The sequence below is a fragment of the Amblyomma americanum genome, chromosome 8 (assembly GCF_052857255.1).
Source record: "Amblyomma americanum isolate KBUSLIRL-KWMA chromosome 8, ASM5285725v1, whole genome shotgun sequence".
NCBI classification, from domain to species: Eukaryota; Metazoa; Arthropoda; class Arachnida; order Ixodida; family Ixodidae; genus Amblyomma; species Amblyomma americanum.
The window spans coordinates 119,008,848-119,031,500 of NC_135504.1; the positions used below are offsets into that span (position 1 = coordinate 119,008,848).

The window sequence follows — 22,653 nt, forward strand, 5'->3', positions numbered from 1 at the left end:
GTTGCAGTAGCGCTCGTTTTCTGGCAAAGCCTCTGCAGTTCCACTGCCACAGAGCTTTAAGCTCCGGGCTTTCCTTGGGATTACTGTGATTGGGTTTCCCTGCCATTTTGTTCGTTTAAAAATTCCTCTATTCGGACAATTTTGGCCCCGAGGCTTGTCCCGATACTGTTGAGCGCAGCCGAGAATGCTTGCATTTTTTCGGTTATGTCTTTTATCTGTTCCTGCAAAATCTTAAAATATCCCTCGCATTCCGTATTTTTGTTTGCCTGATCTCTGACTTGTTTTTCTAATGGGTCCAAGTCCCCACTTTTCCTTTTTGGCGGTGGGGGTCTGGCCTCGTCTTGTTCCATGCAATCAGCTGACTTTGTTTGTACCAGGCCTGTCGTAGTGTTTTCCTCCACTGCTGGTCTCTTAGCTGTCGCCGTGGCATCCTGGAGAGCCTGGCCGTTTGAGATCTGAGCTTTAAGCACCTTAATTTCCTGAGTTAAGGATGTTATGAGCTCCCTCTGCGTTGCATTTGCTTTCTTTAGCTCCTCTAGGTCTTGATTTATAGCCTGGGAGGCGCTGCTAGCAAAGCTCACCCCTTTGGCTTCTGCTCCATTCTGCTGTCCCCAGGGGTTTGTCGAGTCCCTGGACGGCAGCCCAGGACCTTTTCGTGTCGCCGCCAGGCTCTGCCCACTTCCTGTCGTGGTCACCTCTGCATCCGCCGCAGCGTTGTCCCTGCTTGCAGATTTGGACCGGGATCTCGATGCGGTCCTGGATCCTGGCCTCGAACTCGACTGGACTCCGAGTTGGATCTCTCCCTGTGGCCTGGTTTTGTTCTAGACTTGGGGCGGCTCCTGTCGAAGCTGCCAGTTGCTTCCTCTTCTTTTTGGTGCTGTTGTTGTATTTCTGTTTTCTCCCATATCCTTTTCTACGTGAGGTAAGGGATCCTATAGATGTTCTTGCACCTGTTGTCTCCCAACAGATGTGGTTTTCCGCAAAGTTGGCACTCAGGATGACAATCGTGCTCTTTCTCTGGGTTTTCTTGGCCGCATCCACGACACGTCCTCTCATTTGGGTTTGGGCATACGTCTGCCCTGTGTCCTAGTTTGCCACACTCGTAACAGACCTCATATTTCTTTCGGTACAAGTAGCACCTCATACTCATTCTCAACATAAAAATCCGCATGGGAACTCGCCAGTCCTCAAAAAGTACCATGATGGTCTGTCCCTTTCCGAATCTTCTCATCCCCAGGATGGGCGGGTTGCGTTCATCCATGTGATGATTTCTTTCAGCTGTTCACTGGTGAGTGCGGTGTCTATCCCATGGATAACACCTTTCCCGCAGTTTTCTGGGGCGACCTCGTAGGCCGTGACGTCTACGACGGAGTCCGTGCTCGTGGCCAGGCCCTTGATCCTCAAGTATTAACGTGCCCTATCTTCATTCGTGGTAGCGATCAAGATGGGCTGCTGCTTTAAGTTCGGGATAACCGTGTCCTTCGCCGCTTCCATCAGGTCGACTCCAGCTGCCTGGGCGATCACGCAGGCTAAGTTCAGGCTTCCAATCTTATGTAGGATGCTTTCCACTCCTCCGCTTGGTCTCAGCACTATCTTCAAAGCTTCGTTTGGCAGTCTGATCGGTAGTTTTTCAACCGACCTCTCCGCTAGTCTTCTGCCGCGTAGCGGCCGGTATCCCTTCATCCTCGCGGGCTCCTCTCCACCGCCGACGTTGGCCAGCACTGGCACATCCCGCTTTTTCTTCCTCTCGAACCAATTTCCTTCCCGTAATTCTTCCGTAGCTGTTCGTTCATCTACAGTAACCATGTTGAAGCTCGTAGCGACCACTTCCGCTACCGGGGCCGGCGAAGACCCGGCGTGCATGGCTAGGCAGCAAAGGCTGCCCTTCTGCCTCAACACGTGGTCGAACTTAAACTGGTCGTAAACCCTCAAAATTCGGCCTACCTTCGAAATAATGGTATCCGTAGGAAGGGCTTGTACAATCGGAGCCAAATCCAGCGATATATTCTATCGATGGTGCTCCTAGTTTTCATACGCAGCGGATTTCTACGGAGCAAACGGACGCACGTCCGAGCAGTGCCGCGTCCATCGCCGTCCTCCTGTGCTATCTCACAAGAAGAAGCTTGATGACGTCATAGGACAAGAGACGCCACCTCGGAGGAATTTTCGTTCCTACATGGAGTCTATGAATATCTGAGGCTGCAATGGAAGGTTGTGCGTTTCAATATTGAACTAAGGATTGTTTTGAAACCGATTGTGCACTTATATCACACAAGGAAGACAGACAAAAGACAACCTGAGTGTTGGAAGCAAAGAAAACCGATGCTTGGCGGCGCCACAGGCACCCAGGAAAGTTTCGATTTGTTATGGTGCTTCGCGTCTAGGAGCTTCGCGTGCCCCGTGGTTTCGTTTTTGACGCGCCTCGATTTACAAGCGCCGAACAGCAAAGGAACTCCATGTGCCGCTTCAAGTGCTAGTTAACCTTTGAAGGAGCCTGTTAAAGCTGACCAGATGATTGCCACGGTCGATGAGAAATATTATGGCACGATGGTCGGTGATCGTGCAAGGCAGTTAGCAGTATAAAGAGCACTTGTGTCTTCGTACGCTCGCCCGGCGAAACGTCCCCGGCTGTACCAGTCAACTTCTACCTACGTAACGGAAATAATCTATTAGGGATGGGAGGCAAGGTACAAGGCAGTTAAGAAAAAGAGAAATGGAACTTGCGGAGACCGTGACTCCGCTCTCCTCCTATCTGTCGCCAGGTTGGTTTTTCTACTAGAGAAACACACCAGGTTATGTGGTTTGGATTTCTAGATTTGTGTGAACATAATGTGCCACGTGTCCAGCTAGAGAAGTGTGTAAGGAATGGTTCTACTAAAATGCGCACGAGGTAATGCTGTAGATTTTAACCTGTAGGAGGAGTGGGAATATTTTTAGTTAGGGCGACCATGTAAGGCTAGGAAATTGGGCCTTGTCGCCCTATCCGAAATTATGGACGCAAGAGGAGGATACTAAATTGGTGGGTTTTTGGGGAAAAGAAATGGCGCAATATCTGCCTCACATATCGGCAGACACCTGAACGGCGCCGTAACGGAAGTGAGTAAGGAGGGAATGAAAGAAGAAAGGAAGAAATAGTGCCGTAGTGGAGGGCTCCAGAAAATTTGGACCACCTGGGCATCTTTAAAGTGCACTTATATCGCACAGCACGCGGGCGCCTTAGCGTTTCGCCTCCATCGAAATGCGGCCGCCGCGGTCCGGTTCGAACCCGGAAACTCCGGATGAGTAGCCAAGCTCCATAACCACTGAGCCACCGCGGCGGGTTAGCGAAGGATACTCCAAATATCTTTTTTTCAACGGTGAAATGAAATGTAAATTGATTTTTGAGGAAAAGAAATGACGCAGTATTTGTAACATAACGGCGGGCACCTGAACCGCGCCATAAGGGAAGGGATAAAGGAGCGAGTGAGGGAAGAAAAGAGGTGCCGTAGTGGAAGTCTCCGGAATAATTTCGACCACCTTGGGATGTTTAACGTGCACTAACGTCGCACAGCACACGGGCGCCATAGCGTTTCGCCTCCTTGGAAACGCAGCCGCCGCGGTTGGGTTCGAACCCTGGTACTCCTGATCAGTAGATGACGCGCCTTAACCACTGAGCCACCGTGGCAGGTCCTTTAGTGAAAAATCACTCTTTGCGATCCTTGAGGCGGCAGTGTGCCTCCAGATGTCTATCTTCAGGTCTCTACATGTCTCCTATTTTTTTGGGGGAAAGTATACCGATCAGAGAAATTACTGCAGTGAAACTAGTGAGCTATCGAAATGTTTCAGTTTAATTTCTACTACGTTTAAGACCATAAAGATCACCCTGCTGGAGTAGAGCCGGCTACGAAAACAGCGAAAGGAATCAGCCGGCGTATTGTTTCGTTCCTACTTCTTCCTTTAACTTTTTTCAGTGCTAACTGTGCCATGCGTAAACGTTATGCTTATCGCACTATTTAACGCGCGTTCCTAGCATTGCGGCTGCTCTCTCCCAGGCGCGCCTAATCTCTCTAATCCCCGGACTTCACTTTGCAGCTTCTCGGAACATAGAGTTTATTTTCTTTTTATTTTTTTAATTGGTTTTTGGGGAAGTGAAATGGCGCAGTATCTGTCTCATATATCGTTGGACACCTGAACCGCGCCGTAAGGCAAGGGATAAAGGAGGGAGTGAAAGAAGAAAGGAAGAGAGAGGTCCCGTAGTGGAGGGCTCCGGAATAATTTCGAAAACCTGGGGATCTTTAACGTGCACTGACATCGCACAGGTCACGGGCGCCTTAGCGTTTTTCCTCCATAAAAACGCAGCCGCCGCGGTAGAGTTTATTTTCCCAGTAGCCTTTTTCTGCCCGTCTCTAAATAGCTCTGAGTTTAAAGTGTCGTCCGCAGAACGCTTCCACTTTGTAGTGGCTACCGTGGTCTTGAGAAACTACGCCTGAGGGTCTCCAGAAGCGGAAACGGTGGTCTACTCGCTCCCAATGTCGCACTTTATAATTTAATGACGGTGTCGCAGAGTGTCATCTCTCTACGCGCTGGGTCTTCCGATGACCGCAGGCTGCGCAGCAACCTGCGTAGAGAATAAGCATTACAGAGTCAGTTACACGCCTGTGATTACATGCCTCATTTCAGAGAGTGCATGCTTGAGAGAATGAAATTATGAAATAGCTTTGCCCCTAAGATTCAGTAATTTAATAGGACGCATAGTGAAGTAGGAAGCGCGATTAAGTTTCAAAATAAACGAGACGTATCGGTGAGCGTGCGTTTTTTAAAGACATGATGAATTCCCATCTTGTACTCAGGTAATATATTTTCCTGTCCACAAGAAGGTCACCAACGCAAGAAATATGCAATCAAGCGCAACTGAATCTGTATTGCAGACTAAAATGTGCTGCCTTAACCCGCCGCGGTGGCTCAGTGGTTAGGGCGCTCGACTACTGACCCGGAGTTCCCGGGTTCGAACCCGACCGCGGCGGCTGCGTTTTTATGGAGGGAAAACGCTAAGGCGTCCGTGTGCTGTGCGATGTCAGTGCACGTTAAAGATACCCAGGTGGTCGAAATTATTCCGCAGCCCTCCACTACGGCACCTCCTTCTTCCTTTCTTCTTTCACTCCCTCCCTTATCCCTTCCCTTACGGCGCGGTTCAGGTGTCCAACGATATATGAGACAGATACTGCGCCACTTCCTTTCCCCCAAAACCAATTATTATTATTGTTATTAAACTGTCATGAAGAAAATTACGAGGCGGAGATCACTTTGTTAAAAAGGAAATATATTTTTAGTTCACTCATCCATTTCGCAAAACAAAAGCTGTGCGCTGTACGTCTAGTAGGCTACTTTGCATTTGCAAAACGTGTGGTTCGTTCAAAATTGTCGACATTTACTTTCCTTTCATACGCACTTGACGCTTGTTGGTTTCAGAATATTGGATTTTTTGTTGTGTTGTGTAGTTCACCGATGCAAAGCCAAAATCTTGGTTTGCCCACGAACAAAAATGCATAAACAACATTTTGAGGAGAGCAATGCGTGCCATCCTGATTTTATACTACCGACGCTGTACACGAGAGTGAGCAGTATTGAATCGAAAGATGGCCTGTAGAATAACAGAAGAAATTTAAAAACAGAAGCTTTTCTTAGAAAAGATAACGTCACCAATAAGCATGACTAAAACCGATGAAGAAAAGCGTTTTGTTGTGTCTCGCGGAGGCTAGCGCTCTGCAGACAGTTAAATGATAAAGAACCCGATGGCATAAAGTAGTTGAGGCGGAAAAGATGAATGTGAAGTTTGTGTGGAAAATGTTACAAAACAACTGCTAAATCTGAAAGAAACCGCTGATGTTTCGAAAATGCCAATGAGGACTTACCTTTCCACAAAATTTCAGAGTACAAATAATACATCCGATTTAATAATAATAATAATATTAATAATAATTGTTTTTTGGGGGGAAAGGAAATGGCACAGTATCTGTCTCATATATCGTTGGACACCTGAACCGCGCCTTAAGGGAAGGGTAAAGGAGGGAGTGAAAGAAGAAAGGAAGAGAGAGGTGCCATAGTGGAGGGCTCCGGAATAATTTGGACTACCTGGGGATCTTTAACGTGCACTTACATCGCAGAGCACACGGGCGCCTTAGCGTCTTTCCTCCATAAAAACGCAGCCGCCGCGGACGGGTTCGAACCCGGGAACTCCGGAGCAGTAGTCGAGCGCCCTAACCACTGAGCCACCGCGGCGGGACATCCGATTTCAGCAGTCACGGTTTTGTGTCTGGCTTCTAGCCCTAGTTTCACCCAGTGACAACACCAGGTTCCAGGGATATCCGAATCGTATCCGCATATACTAATTTGCGTACTTCCGCATGATGTCCTTGAAAATTCCTCCTTTTACATGTGCTGTTCAGGTTATAATGTGGATGCTTACTTGATATGCATTCTTACTGTAATTTTCTGCAAAGCTTCGTAAGAGCTGCTCTCGCAGTAGCTTTCTTTACCTCGATATATGTTCTCTTTTTATATCTGGTGCCTTTTAGAGGGATGAATGTCTCTCAAATAACATGCATAAATATTTTCGCCTCGCCAGATATATAATAAACACTGCGGCCTTGAGGGGAACGTTCGAGTCATTTCTTCGCTTTTCGATCAATCTGGCATCTAAACACGACCTCATGTTCAGCACGAATGCAACGCAGTCTATTTATAGGTTCTTCCTCGAACTTTCAAGATTCCCGGGCTCAGATGTCGGCAGTGGATAATAAATAAAAATAAGAACCAAATTTAAAAATATTCCGAGATAAATTTAGAAACAAATGCGTTTTATCATTTATGCCTACGTTGAAACAAATAATAAATAATGCATATATGAAGCCTTTGAAGCGCTGCGGTCCTGCCGTGTACCGTGTTCTTTCTTTTGGCAGCGCTGGCGTGGGCGGCGTGTGTTTTGGCGCGCTTTGCGTTTGGCTCTCTTGTCTTTGTCTGCATTGTCTGTGCGCGCCGTGCGGTCGGTCACCGATTGCAACACGCGTTGGAGCCACCGGCGCTGGCGTGGCCATGAGCACGACGTTCAAAGGTAAGCCATTTTTCACATCTTTTTTCATACACCTCCTTTGCACGGAGGGCCTAAGGTAGCCATGGAGCTGTATTTAGTCTTAGTCCTGTATGGCGTGTGGTATTCGTCCTAAAGGAGCATGACTGTATGCATGCGTTGTTTAGCTGCATAAGATCAACACGGCACCGCAACTCGCTATGCATGGCGTTTCTTTCTGGTGTTCCCGCGCAAACCCACCTGCGGCGGAGAACGCTGGGCGGAAGCCAAGATGGCCAATTATGTAGACGCACGGCAAGTGCTTGAATTTTTTTGTTATGTCCGTTTGCACGGAACTGTGACACCAGATATGAAAGTGTGGGATAGTAAACTTTGTGCCGAGAACAATTAAGATAAATGCCGCTCGGTTTCTGCACTGAAAAAATATGTAGAATGTGCCAATTTTTCGAGCGCTTAGAATATACTGCAGCACGCAGTTGACTTTTTTCACAAACACTTCCTGGTGAATCTCAGCTTGCATGAGATACCAGTTCGGACAGACAAACCTTTCACTTTTTGAAAACTGATTTTTTTATACATTTATGATGTGAAAGCCATCCATCTTTAAGAGCAACCTTCATTGATACGCAGGACACGACACGGGTCAGTCTGGACGTATTGACTGACCAGTGAAATGAAGTATTTTTGGTGACTTTAAGAGTGTTTAATAATTAACACACTGAATGCATATTAGCATTCAATAGACTGCATGTGTTACTCTTTAGGAACTCTGTTAACTTATCTTTTTTGTAGTTTCTTTAACCTCTATCTTTAAGTGCATGTGCAAATAGCACTGCAGACAAACCTTCCATTCTTTCAAGCATGACATATTACCCTTGCTTTCATTGCATGTGTTATCTGCGCAAGTGAAACTTGCTGTATAGCGTGCTTGAATTTTTAGACCTTTTTTAATCCTTTCTCGACATCAGTTCTGTGTAGCTAAAAGAATAAAGTTGCTTCTTTCACTGATTTCCATAGGTGCACTCTTAATTCTACGAGCTGTCTCCTGACGAGCTCACTGCTCTTAATATATAGGAAAACATTCGTAATCTCTGCGGCGGCTAAGCTTGCTTTTCTTTTGATTCCAGATTTTTTTTTGCTCTGTAAAGCCATAAACATTATTAATATTGCTTGCAATGATCTTTGTATGTATGTTGAGGTGACTGCGCTGAAGAGTGGTATTTTTTTCCTCTGTAGGTTGCGAAAGAAGCTATGCGAAGGAAGGACATGACACAAACACCAAAATGTGACCAAAGTTAGTATTGCAAGCTCATTTGATTTGAATGCTAGCATATTAATTTTGTACTTATTGCACTGCCTTCAAAATAAAATCTGTGTCACAATATGCAATGTCAAAAGGTGGTATTTATGGACATCAATGCAGACTGCATCACAAGTGCTTGACAAGCATTGCAAGGAGTGTGCACATATATGAAGGATAATTTAACATTTTATTTTCAAGATTTTATTTCCAATAATAATGCGATGCTGCAATATCTAGGTGCACTACAGCCAGAGCTCCTACGACTGCTTCATAGCATCCGGTACCGGCAGCTTGAACAGTCGTCACAATTGAACTTCATAACATCCTGGTTGAGATCACGGATGAATAATCTGGAGGATGATGTGGATGACATCGGAGTACCGCAAAACATGGACGCATTTTTGGAATTTGATGATTCGCTGAAAGATTCGGCATCCATGAAAAAGCAACTGGTAACTACACTTTCCTAGTGACATAACATGATTCTGCATGCCGTGTGCAAAAGGCAGTGCTCAGCATTTATGCTTGTGTGGTGCTTGCTTTCAAAAGGTGTTCATGCCAGGTCACATCTGTACAAGTCCTCATGCTACTGCTTATTGAGGGAGTGTTTGAGGAGAGCATCTAACCGGTTGAAAAATATTTCTTCGAAAGCTGCTTAAGGTGTATACAGACGACGGACCACGGACCTGTTTGGCTCGCGGACAAGCGGTCACGTGGGGTTTCGCTCCCGGTCTACGAGGTCCGCGCATGGTCCGCGGGCCGGATCGTGCGAGAATTGCGAGATCATTTTTTCTGGCGGCGGACCACGGACTTTTTAGCCTACTCGCACAAATCAAGTCTGGCAACTACACCACACTAGTCTTTCCCCCACTCAGTGCTGCCGGCAGTCGAGGCGACACCAGCGAAAGTAGTTTTGCTTTCACTGTTATCATGTCAACCTGGTCGGGCGACGCCACGTTTTACTTTCTAGCCTTAGCACAGCTTTAGGGCTCGTTTATAATTGGGCATTCGGCGGCGAGAGCGAGTGAAATTATTCGCAATAATAATAATAATAATAATAATAATAATAATAATTGGTTTTGGAGGGAAAGGAAATGGCGCAGTATCTGTCTCATAAATCGTTGGACACCTGAACCACGCCATAAGGGAAGGGATAAAGGAGGGAGTGAAAGAAGAAAGGAAGAAGAGGTGCCGTAGTGGAGGGCTCCGGAATAATTTCGACCACCTGCGGATCTTTAACGTGTACTGACATCGCACAGCACACGGGCGCCTTAGCGTTTTTCCTCCATAAAAACGCAGCCGCCGCGGTCGGGTTCGAACCCGGGAACTCCGGATCAGTAGTCGAGCGCCCTAACCACTGAGCCACCGCGGCGGGGCGAAATTATTCGCAACGTGCACAGATACGGTATAGAAAAGAACAATTGACGCTGTCTACGTGCCATAAGCGTATGTACTCTCATGTACGCTAAACGCAGGTATTTTTCGGCATGTTACAGCATTTCTCACATCTCCTACGTTTAGTTCAGCGCATGCAAACACAGACGGAAGGATACGCTCCCCCTTGTGGCGCCATCTAGTTGTTAGGACGGGTAACTATTTCTGTGAACAAACGTACGCTCCGCTTAAGCCTAGAAGGTGCACAATCGTCACTTTAAATAAAAAAATTAAGCAAATATTTCACTCCTACTTCTTCTCATAGGCGAGGTGAGACCAAGTGAGAAATGGGTGCGCCATTTATTGCCAGTGAACGCAACAAAACAGGCAGTAACAATGATGAATACAGTCCGAAGCGAGCGATCCTGCTTGGAAGCGCTCCGCCATGTTTGTCGCCGCGGGAATACTACCGATGCTACATCCTCTTCACCACGGCGGAAATCTGCTCCGTACCGGTCGAGCTTTCCGCTGGGTATTTAGGCGGATTCCGCTTGTTCTCGCCGACGAATGTCGAAGCGTGAGACGGGCGTTGCCGCAGGGTGATCAAAGAGGCTCGGCCCGCCTTGTCGTCTGCTCTTTTGGTCCGTCGTGTAAATGCTGTCGCCGACCAGACCAGGCCGGGCCACGCGCGGTTGACCCCAGGTGACCGGTCCGTTGCCCGCCGTCTGGATACACCTTTAGGGAGACTAATTGGCTTTGTCCTCAATGCTACTTGTTGCACTGCATCTGTGGCTGGAAGCGGCACAAAAAGATTATGAGAAGGGCATATAGAGCGCTTGTGTTTTGCACTACCTTTGTTGGCTTTCACTTCCTACATGACCATGCACAGCTAATTTCTTTGCCTGGGTGACCACATCACGTATGCAGGCTGTACCTTGTGTATCATGCATACGTTTTTGTTTTTTGGTAAGGAACGCCATCATATATCCTGCCAAGTTGCTCTTGGGACGCATTGTGCACATCTGCATGAGATTCAAGTACTAAATAATGTATAGTAACTGCTAAGCATTTGCTAAACACCTGCGTAGTATTTGACGAAAGCGATGACTGAAGCTGGTAAAACGAATTTCGCCTAGCCTGGAGGCAAGATCTTGTGGTGCAAGCTGCCAAAGCAAATGCAAGGTGCAGAGAATGCACTGCCAAGGTTGTCTCACCAATGCGTTTCATTCGCACTTTTGTGCCAACTTTCAAATGCTGTCACATAAATGTGCAGTAGTTAATTGCAGAACCACAAAACAGGTCACACTCGTCAGTTTACCATTGCACTAAATTACCTCCAAGGTTTAAACATCAGTACACAGAACACCGGCACCATTGTTGCAGCTTGTGTCGTCAATCAAGCTTTGCTGCTTAGCACAGTAATGTAGCTCTTGCTGATTAATGCGATAAAATCCTGACTCAATTTTTAAAGTTTTTTTATTGATCCCGTCATTTACTGTCTTAATTTTGTAAATTAAGTAGTAGTTGTTGTAGTTGTAAATTAAAAACAAATGACTGCATGACATGAATATGTTCTCTTGGACACCATTCATATTTAAGAAATATATTTCGCTAGAAAGCTGTGGCTAGCATGGCATAGTATCTGAAGCTCTGGCCATCATGTAAGCGCAATAGCCAAAACAGCTTCGTATTTCACTCAGAGAAATGAAACTGCTTGTGTGGCAAGATTTTATACTGAAGAAATACCTGGGTAATGAAAATTTACTAAAGGAAGGATTGGCACATAGATTCGTAAGTGGGTGCTTGGTAGTGTTTTTGAGATGCAGGCTTTTATTGTCTGTGTTAACTCCGTCTACTCACTATGATGCACTTTTTATTTGCAGAAGACACGATGGAAAAAATTAGGAGGAACTGGCATCGTAGATGTTACAAGGAGGGTCCTGAATGACCTGATTTCTGATTAAGTGGCAATGCACTACAGTTGGCAGGGAGGAAAAGGCAAGCGCCACTTCTGGAAGAGAGCTTGCTGCGAAGTTATGCTAGGTATGACCACATACATGCAATCAAATTGTTGATTCGTAAGAGAATTTGTCACTGCCAAGGTGCCACAAATTCAAAGTGACTGTACAGCATAACTGTTTTTATGCGCCCTGCAGGTTGATAGAAAACTTCAAGTTGCATTTCTTAGGAACGGGTGCCTTAATTTAACAGGACATGCATTTTAGATATATCCTAATTTAACAGTTATCAAATGAATAGAAAACTAAATATGATACCTTTAGGTGTGCCAAAAAGAAGATACAATTTGCCTCTACCCACATGCCATGACTGATAAAAGGAAAGCCGAATATTAGCGACAGTTCACAAGAAAGTGTCAAGGTCAGAATTGCATTCTTTGTTTATTCGCCATGACCAGCTAGCCAGATATTTGGCAAACCATTGTGAGCTGTTAACTCATCTTTCCTGACGCCTGAGACATTAAAATAACTGCAGACTTGCATAGATTGTTTCACTCCGTCAGTAAAGAAATCTTGTACAGTAATGCTGGAAATTCTTGCATATAGTTTAAACTTGACTTTTCTGCCTTACTTTTCTATGTATCAGTTTAATGTTGCCAGCACTGATTTCAAAAATGTATTTTCTGTCATGATGCTACAAACTGGATGATGTTGTGGAAATTATCTACAATTTAGGTAATATTCAAAACAAGCAGGTGCTCTCAAGCCATTCGCTACCATTGTGCACGAAGGGTCTCGTGTAACAGTAAACTGAAGCACGTCTTCCTTATTTTTTCAGCTGTCCTAACAAGCAGAGCTACTTGTGATGGAACAGTAGCTGAAATAGAGAAAATGACAAAGTCATGGTTCCGACACGCAAAAGAAAGAATGCAGTGCAAGAAAAACTCCGAGATAACAGCAGGTGTGTATACAAATCTAGTGAGCTGGCACCAAACCTTGAGGGTTCAAGTATCACTGCCTGCTTTTCTTGATTGCCAGTCCGTTAAGGCTTTAACAAACGGAGAGTCAGGCGTTATCCTCTGTTTTGTGGGACTCTGTGTCCAAGAGAAAGCAAGCGTAGCAGGAGGCGGCAGAAGGTTAGATCAGCGGATGAGATTAAGAAGTTCACAGGAATAGGGTGGGCGCAGCTGGCAAAAGAGAGGGTTAATTGGAGGGACATGGAGAGGCCTTTGCTGTACAAACAAGCTGTACAGGTCCAATGGGCCTCATCCTGTGCTAGTTTGACTGTGTTCTCACCGATAACGAGAATATGGCGAGTTATTGGCGGCCTTGCTGGAGAATCTCGCCCTTCGAAGCCTTTTGAAGCTCTTGCAATACGCAAGGAAACACCTATTGCCTGCTTGGCAGAGGAATTTGCAGACGCACTCGTACGCGCTGATTCTGGAATAGATATATATACACCACCTGCTTCCTCCAGGTCTATAATGGACGTCCCGTTCACGCTTCGTGAGCTTCAGACTGCGCTCAGTGGCCTGCGGCGCCGGTGTTCACCAGGTACCGACGGCATCACCGATCAAATGCTAAATAATTTGCCCTTGCAACTCAGAAAGGAGCTCCTCAACTTCAGCAATCGAGTTTGGGAGACTGGCAATGTTCCTCCGTCATGGAAGGTGGCACATGTAGTTCCAATACTGAAGCCTGGTAAAGACATGGCAGACCTTGCCTCGTATCGCCCTGTGTCATTGACCTCATGTGTAGCTAAGTTGATGGAGAAGCTGGTAAATGAACGCTTATCATGGTGGCTTGAGGAGAGAAAGGCACTGACATCATGTATGACAGGATTCCGCCGAGGTCTTAGAGCCCAAGATAGCATCTTAGACTTGATCAGTCACATTGAACACCAGAGAGCTTTCGGCCTTTCCACCTTAGACATTTTTCTTGATGTTGCGAAAGCTTACGACAGCGTGCTTCAGAGCTCAATTCTAAACAGTTTGCAAAGCATGGGCATACAGGGCCATATGTTAAGATTCATTTACAAGTTTATAAGTGATCGCGCGGTTCGTGTACGGTTAGGGAGTATGTTAAGCACCGAGAGGGTTCTATCACGAGGTGTGCCTCAAGGAAGTGTTCTTTTCCCCACGCTCTTTAAGGCCGTAATGGCTGGCCTACCCGATTCGTTGAAAAAATTTGCAGGCAAGTGCGTATGTCACTTTATGCTGACGACATCTGTATTTGGATTACGTGCTACCAACACAAGCGATTAGCCCTAATAGCTCGACAGGCTATACTTTCGGTGTGGGGTTGTCTCTGTCAGTGGACAAATCCGGCTTTATTCTGTTTCCAGGTGTAGGAAGACGTCAAGCGCGGTTGAAGATAGACCTCGGTCACTCTTGCATCCGTCAATTCAACCATGCGCGTTTCTTGGCGTCATTATTGACTCCCGTCTACAGTGGCGAAAAGCTGTAGACGCGATTTTTTCATCTATATCTTCTCGTCTCAATGTGATCCGTAGAATTGCACGTGAGCAATGGGGAAACCATCCTTCTTCAATGGTCAAACTTCATGAAGCGCTGGTGGTCAGCCGGATAATGTATCAATTACCTTTCATTTTCCCCTCGGCATCACAACTTGAGCGTCTCGAAGCTGTCCACAGAAAGGGCCTAAGAAGAGCCATTGGAGTTCCCCTGGCGGCTGCGGATAAGGCAGTACTTCATGAGCCCCTATCGAAACCTCTTAGCCTTATCGCTTCTCAGAGACTATTAATGCATCTTGACCGCTTATGAGAGACGGTAGCTGGGCGATCCCTTCTCCAGCGGCTCTGCAAGAGATATGAGTCGAAGGCTTACTTGGCACTCAATACTCTTAGTTCTTTAGGCATTAATGTCCGAAGGTAAAGGAAACGGTTGAAACCCCTCTGGCTTTTTCCGACCCTCGACTGTAAGGTCACAATTCCCCATGTGAACGCAAAGCGCAGCTCTCCTTTGGCAGCAACGCGTTCGCTTGTACTGGAATACTTGGAAACAGAGTATGCCTGCCATCTCCAAATTTTCACTGATGGTTCTGTGGACAAGGTCAAACAAGCTAGCGCAGCGGCTTTTTACATTCCTTCTTTGGATTGTAAGTGGTCCGTACGCTGTACTGCTTTCGTATCCTCCACTACGGCGAAAAGTGTTGCTATTGAGGCGGCTTTACGGAAGTTAGGGTCTTGTCCGGCTCAACCTGTTGTCATCCTAACTGATTAAAAATCTGCCCTTCAGAGGTTAGAGCGCGGATTCCCTACTGACGCCTTGTCTCTAAGCTCTCTGCGCTTGGTGCAGAATATGCACAGAAAAGGCTTTACTCTACATTTCCAGTGGATGCCCTCTCTCATAGGACTCAACGGTAATGAGGTGGCAGACAGTCTCGCCCGTAAAGCTCTGTCAAGGATTCCATCAAAAAAAGTACCTCAAGATGGGAAAAGTCTCTGCAGGAAAACGGTGCTCGATCACTTCAGTACCCTGTGGAGTGCGTCCCACAAGCCGTGTGTGACCAAGGGACTGAGAAGATCTCAGGCGACCCTTCTACATCGAATTCACACGGCCTCTGCTCGCACTCCGGCATGGATGCATAAGACCGGCATAGCATCGCCTCCGCTCTGCTCTTTATGTGGTGTGTGCGGGGATATCGAATATTATATTATGTACTGGCCAGAGTACAACTCGGAAAGCCATGTGATGTTCGCTTCCTTCAAGAAGACAGGAACCCGTCACAGCACAGTGCAGGATATTGTCTACCCGAGTGGAAACCAGACATGCAGAAGGGAGGCTGCACGCCTTATTTTAACATTTCTGCAGAACACGAATCTTGTTTTTAAATGGTGACAGCAGGAACGGACTACGGCCTACTGTGATTAAATGTGTGCGTAGATGGTGTCTTCCGGAGTGGACTACTTTACACTGTGAGTGAATGTGTGTATGGAGTGTGGCACTACAATGGCCTATGTTCTACTGTGACTGAATATGTGCATAGATGGTGACTTCTGGAGTGGACTGTGATGTGAACTGTGTGAATTGATTGTGTGCATATATGGTGACCGCGGGAGAGAATGTCTGCTATTATAAGACTGTGCGCTTAACGGGGTAGATGCGGCATTGTTAATATCGAAGGGACGCTGCGGCGGAGCAATTTCCGGCAGATAAAGCAAGGCTAACCCCACCTGTAGCATTCAACACCTCAACCTCAACCTCAGGCCTTTGCTTTGCAATGGGTAGAGTCAGGCTGATGATGATGATGTTTCCAGTTTAAACTTAGGAAGGGACGTCCAAAGCAATTGTAGGGGTCCGTTTATTATGCGTCCTTGGAGACGCGGTGTGAGATCTTGCACCGTGCTCAGATGTATCGAGCACCAAGAGAGTGGGGCAACTTCGTCGTCTTTAGGCACAGCGTTGTGTCGGCACATGCCAGTAGCGGAACAGCTGACAGTTGATGCACTACTCAATCTATTAATCACCTGACACATAGTGGAACAGGTACAGAATGTCTAATTTGGTGCAGATTTAAAAAAAATATCCGTTAGCATTTAAATCATTGGCGGCATGTCATTGGTCAATGATTATTCACAAAAGCATGTATACTCAAGGTGAAGACTTGTGTCAAATGTGTGTCACGCCGCTTTCAGGATGGTTATTGGAATGAAAATGCAAAAATTCTCTGTTTAAAAACAGGATTACATAATTAATATGTGAAGTCGAAGGTTGTATTTTAAATTTATTTGTTGAAATACAGCAAAATACTTATAGCACCTGCCGCATGCAAATGTTGATATTAACCTGCAGAACCATGACGAAGCAGCACTTCCTACTGACCTGGGAGAAGCAAGAATCGTGGAGAGAGCATCTCACAGGCTGCTGGATATAAAAGTGCAAAATGACGATTCTTACCTGAAAGTTTAGCCGAGTGTTTTCCATGTTGTATGCCATTAGTTTCGGACAATGTTTTGCAAACTATCTTGCTTTGCACTTTTTCTTGGTTGCCCCACAGTTGACTGATAATTTAGTACTTATTGTTTTCTTTTAAAACGTAGCAAACTGCTGCTTTTGAATATTTGCATTATTGTTTCCTTGTGCTTTGCACGTTTTTATGGTGCCCCACAATGTTGTGATTATTTTGTACTTATTTTTTACTTATAAATTGTGGTTAACTGCTTCTTTTGTTTTTTGCATTTTTGTTTCCTTGTGCTTTGCAAATTTTCTGGGGTGCCCCATAGCGTACTGATTATTTTGTACTTATTGTTTAATTTTAAATGTGGGAAACTGCATCTTTTGAATTTTTTTCATTATTGTTTCCTTCTGATTTGCACATATTCTTGGTGCCCCAAACTGTGCTCATTATTTTGTACTTATTGTTTACTTTTAAATCGTGGTGAACTGCTTCTTTTGAATTTTTTTGCACTATTGTTTCCTTGTGTTGCAGCGCTGTCTCGTGCTTCCTTACAGACTACCAAGATCACTGGCAGTATAGCACAATTTGTATTGCACAGTGTGTGCTCATCACTTTGTGCCTCACCTTAGCCTGTTGTCCTATTAGTGGATCAGGTTAGCGCTTGTTTCTGAACTTCTATGGCTGCCCCGAACTAGCAAATGTACCTCACCTGAATACTAAAAGCCTACCAGCTCTTGCAAGTGTTCTGTAAAGCCTTTCTTATTTTTATGCATGATGTTATTCAAGATTGCAGTGGTATATACCCTTCGATGAAGATTCTGCAATCAACGTTGTCGACCTTATGTCGAATCATTCCCATTATCCCCATTTACCACTACCAAGCTACTTGCAGTCACCTGCGATTTCATGTGTGGGGGTTAATCACGACATCATCAGAACTGTCGATGCAATTGGCTGAAAGGCCTCCTTTGAATGTCCTTTGTCGCTGTGTTCGTAGTTGTATCGATTGTTTTTAATTCAGATCAATTAATTGAGTTTTTACTCAGTTGATGTGTTTTTACCATTGTATTTTCGATGTTGTCTTTTTTTGTACATATCCTGCTAGGGTTTTGAAATACGTCAGGAATTTTACATTTTGGCGTATTACAAGCTGAAATATAGCTGCCGCATTTTGATATTACGAATGCCGTCAAATTTTCTTCTCTCACAAGGTATGCACAGATTTCGGTCTGCTTTTGCTAGCCAAAAAAAAGTGTTTCTGTCTTTCGGCCCTCTCTTTACCGTGGGCGCCCCACTCTTAGTCAGGTTAACTTTTTTTTGTGGCAGCTAGCCTTATGCTGTTGACATGAAAAAAGTGTCCTTGTGATGCGTGAAACTAGTCCATTCCGCCTCTTGTGAACTGTTATTGCATTTATATACATCACAAGCGTGTGGATCACTGCCAATGAATAAAGAGCCTTTTTGATGTGTGCACAACTTTTGTACCCCTTTTGAATGCCAAAGTGAACTGGCTTTATGCATATTTTCTTTAAATTTTATTTCGGTAAGTTTTCAGATGGTAGGCTTGTTCACAATATTGTTATAAATTTGCAGTCTTGAATTCTGCATCTGTGGAAATATCTTTGTGGAGTTTACAAAATGACTGGTTACTCGTAATGAAAGCGCAAAAATTATGTGCAGAGCTTTTGATCAGTATATATATATATATATATATATATATATATATATATATATATATATATATATATATATATATATCATATTGACTGAGACTTTTGTAATTTCTAAAATAAAACTATATTTGATGCTGAAGCTGTCTGTTCAGCGAGCTGTATATACCTTAAAATTTACTGGAAGTCTGCTATCAACACTACACTTGTATGAATAGAATTATGACTCTGCAAAAATTATATTCTCGTTTGCCAGTTTTTGCATGCAACTATCTTGTATTCCTAGTGACTGAAGCAGCCTTACGACATAGCATATTTGTATAAGTGCTTTGTCCTGTCTTTCTGGATAACCCATTGTTCTTCGAGTGGTTCAGACAAGGCAATATTATTTCTATTTCCTTTTAACAGCCCACACTACTTTGTCTTCCAGGGGAGCTTTGGGCGCCTTTAATGCCTCCGACCTGCCTGCAAAAACAGCAGTTTGTCTAGAAAGATCATTTACAACTATGTCCCTGTAGAGTCCTGTAAAAATTCCCATGGACATCCCATACCACCCCAGAAAAAGGGCCAATATGTTCTCTTCTTTTCCTGTATTAATCCATTGGGACATTTCATATTTGACTAATGTCCTCATCAAGACATATGATAATCCACAGGAATTTCCTGTGGACCTCCGTGGGATACAGAAGCTGCGGCAAAAAAGATATGCGAGGGATGTCCGCGGGAGTTTCTCAGCACGTCCTAGGGATAACCGCATAGCCTTTCAAGATTTCCTAAGCACATCCCTTGGATGTCATTGTTGTCACTGGGTAGGTATACAATCCCGTCCTCTCCGGCCGCAATCCTAGCGATAAATCCGCGCGTCGAACCCCAGGTGGCAGAAAATTAATACGGAGCCCTCTAGTCTTGTGTTCTATATTGTGGCAAAACTACAGCCTCAGATCGATAAATTCTACATGTCACATACACTTTTTTGTTCATGAAGGGCAGAGTGTTCTGTCACAATGCGTGTGGTTTCACAATCATTGTTAGTATGCTTTTAATTTGCATAACTTACAAAGGTTGCTACTCAGACGTTGTTGCAAATGGGTTGCAAGCCCCAAGGGTAGCGTTGGCCTGGCGGCCTGGGGCACAGATGGAAACATCCGAAGGTCCCGGCAAAGGATGAGTCGACTGGCAACAGAACAACTTGTTTATTCTGGCATCGCAAAAGAGCAGCCGGTCAGGACGACCACGTTACTCGAAGGAAGAAATCGAAGTCCCTCGTTGGCGTCCGGGGCAGTTCCCTTTATACCCACGGAGTCGAGGGCAAGAAGGAACGGCTTGGGAAGAGGCGTCCGATACGGCGACGCTCGAACATGTTAAGACGTGACGTGCGCGTCCGCCGGGCCGGCGCCGGTCAGACCTCCTCGCCTCCCAGTTGGGGAGCTCCTCTCCCCGGCTGCCGCGCTTTGACAAGCGTGCGCACCAACATGCACACACACACACACGCACACACGACGACACGTGGCATTGAAACCTGCCTGGACGCGCTTGTCGGGAGGCGTTACGGCAGCACTGAACGGGTCCAAATGACCGCCGCTTTGAACGAAGCCCCGGCGTCCGTTGCATCCGCGCCGGCTATACCGCGCGTCGTAGGCGAGACGTAACAGACCGCCCCGCCGGGAGAAGGAGATCCCGATGGTCAGGGGACTGCATCCGCTGTCCAGAGGGATGTCGCTCGATGATGCTCATAATCGAAACCGGTCGTCCCTCGACGTTGCTTGAGCGCAGCGCACAGAGAAGGCCTCGTTCTCATGTTCAGGATCACACAGGACACTGCAAAGTGACTTCGGGAGAGTTGCCATTTTTGTGCTCGTTCCGAGCAAGCGTTAGATCTACGCCGAAACGCAACCGCTCAGTCAGCAAGCACGAGACAACCCTCACTAAGCTCTGCCAGGCTCTTTCCCCTTTTATACTACTTCCTAGTTCCTTACAGTAGTCAAGCAGCACTCAGAACGCGTCCACAAATTGGAAAATTGCACTAGAAAGCACATAATCACTTTGAAACACTAAACAAAAGCAATATGTTAAAAATCCTGCCTCAGGAAGAAAACATCACTAACAAACAACTTTGAGGCGGATTCCTACGTTAGGGGCTTCGACTTAAGCCATCGGCGTTACCGTTGAGACTCCCCTTTTTGTAACGCACCTCAAAGGAATATTGTTGCAAAGCGAGGCTCCAGCGCAGGAGGCGGCCATTTTTGGGAGAGATGGTCTGCAGCCATTGGAGAGGGCAGTGATCCGTCTCAATGATAAACCTCGAGCCGGCTAGGTAGCATGACAATTTCTGAACGACCCACACGAGACACGCACACTCTTTCTCGGTGGCACTGTACGCCTGCTCACGACAGGTCAGCTTACGACTAGCATACAGGACGGGGTGTTCCACTTCTCCATTGTCCCTTTGGCACAGTACAACGCCCATGCCTCGCTCACTAGCATCGCACTGAACAACGAACCCTTTTGTGTAGTCTGGCGATCGTAGCACAGGCTGGCTTGTTAGGGCGCTCTTTAAGGCGCTAAAAGCTCTTTCCTTTGTCTCGCTCCAGACGACTGTTTGGGGCTCTGTTTTTCTTAGAGCATCCGTCAGGGGAGCCGCGATATCGGAGTACCTGGGGATGTACCTCTGATAGTAGCCGGCGACACCTAAGAACGACCGAATATCGGTCTTCGTGCGCGGTTGCGGGAAGTCTCGCACAGCGGCTACCTTTATTTCAGAGGGGCGGCGACGACCCTGTCCAATCACGTGACCGAGGTAGACAACCTCGGCCTGTGCTAATTGGCACTTGGGAGCCTTGACTGTCAAGCCCACTTCGCGCAGGCGGGTTAGCACTGCCCGCAAGTGTGCCATATGCTCAGACCAGGATGCGGAGAATATCGCTACGTCGTCTAAATACGGTAAAGCGAATTCTTCCTGTCCCCGCAACACTTTGTCCATGAGGCTTGAAAAGCAGTATGGCGCGTTCTTCAAACCAAAACTCAAAACTTTAGGACGGAATGTTCCCATTGGTGAAATGAACGCCGCATACCTACTAGCCTCTTCTGTAAGTGGAACCTGCCAATAACCCCTGACAAGATCTAGGGTGGAAATAAACTGAGCGCTACTAACTTTCTCAAGGCGCTCCTCGATGTTAGGGATCGGATAATTTTGATCCTTAGTGATGGAATTAAGCCTGCGGTAGTCGACGCAAGGACGAGGTTCCTTGCCCGGTACCTCAACTAAAATCAAAGGGGAGGTATAATCACTCTCACCCGCCTCAATAACACCGAGCTGTAGCATTTTCTTTACCTCAGCCTCCATAATATCGCGCTGGCGGGGTGACACCCGGTACGCCTTGGATCGTACTGGCTCTGGCGAGGTAAGTTCTATATCATGAGTAAGGACAGAAGTCCTACCAGGCATCTCAGAGAACTGACCTTGAAACTCTTGTAAGAGTTGGTGTAGTTCGGTTTTCTGCTCAGGCGACAGCGGTGCTTTAATGATTAAGTCACTAATGACCTGATCAGTGTCTTCCCTGTTCGTCACTGAGCCTAGTCCCGGAAGCTCGACCGGAAGCTCTTCGGGAACGTTTACCATCATACACACCACTGCTTCCCGTTGTCTATAGGGTTTGAGCAGATTACAGTGGTAAACTTGCTGTGCTTTCCGCTTTCCTGGCAGACTCACCACGTAGTTAACATCCGACAGTTTTTGAACAATCCGTGCTGGGCCCTCCCACTGCACGTCGAGTTTGTTTTTTAGCGATGTGCGCAATACCATTACCTCATCGCCCACCTCAAAACGACGGGCCCTGGCTGTCCGATCATAATAAACCTTGGCCCTCTGCTGGGCCTTTGCCATTGCTTCACCTGACAACTCCTGTGCCCTTCTTAAGCGTTCGAGGAGACTAAGCACGTACTCGACCACGACTGGGTCGTCGCCCCTGCCTTCCCACGAGTCTCGAAGCATGCGAAGCGGAGACCGCAGCGAGCGACCGTACACCAGCTCAGCTGGCGAAAACCCCGTAGCCGCATGCGGCGCGGTCCTTAATGCAAACATCACCCCAGGCAGACACAGCTCCCAATCACTTTGTTGCTCAAAACACAATGCTCTCAACACGCGCTTCATGATGGAGTGGAGCTTCTCAACGGAATTCGACTGTGGGTGGTACACTGAGCTGTGTAACAGCTTTACCCCACACCTTTCGATAAAGGCTGTCGTCAAAGCGCTAGTAAACACTGTGCCCTGATCTGACTGGATTTCCGCAGGAAAACCAACTCGCGCAAATATGGACAATAGTGCATTGACTATCTCAACTGAGCTGAGTTTTTTAAGCGGCG

At 46.3% G+C, this 22,653-nt stretch overlaps 1 long non-coding RNA gene across 1 annotated transcript; it reads left to right on the plus strand.

The window, feature by feature from the left end:
- The first annotated feature begins 6,953 nt into the window (after positions 1-6,953).
- LOC144100656 (uncharacterized) lies at positions 6,954-12,652 on the plus strand. Its single transcript, XR_013307781.1, has 5 exons — positions 6,954-7,090; positions 8,303-8,360; positions 8,607-8,821; positions 11,627-11,786; positions 12,540-12,652. It is a non-coding gene; the product is annotated as an uncharacterized LOC144100656 (long non-coding RNA).
- Positions 12,653-22,653: the final 10,001 nt, after the last annotated feature.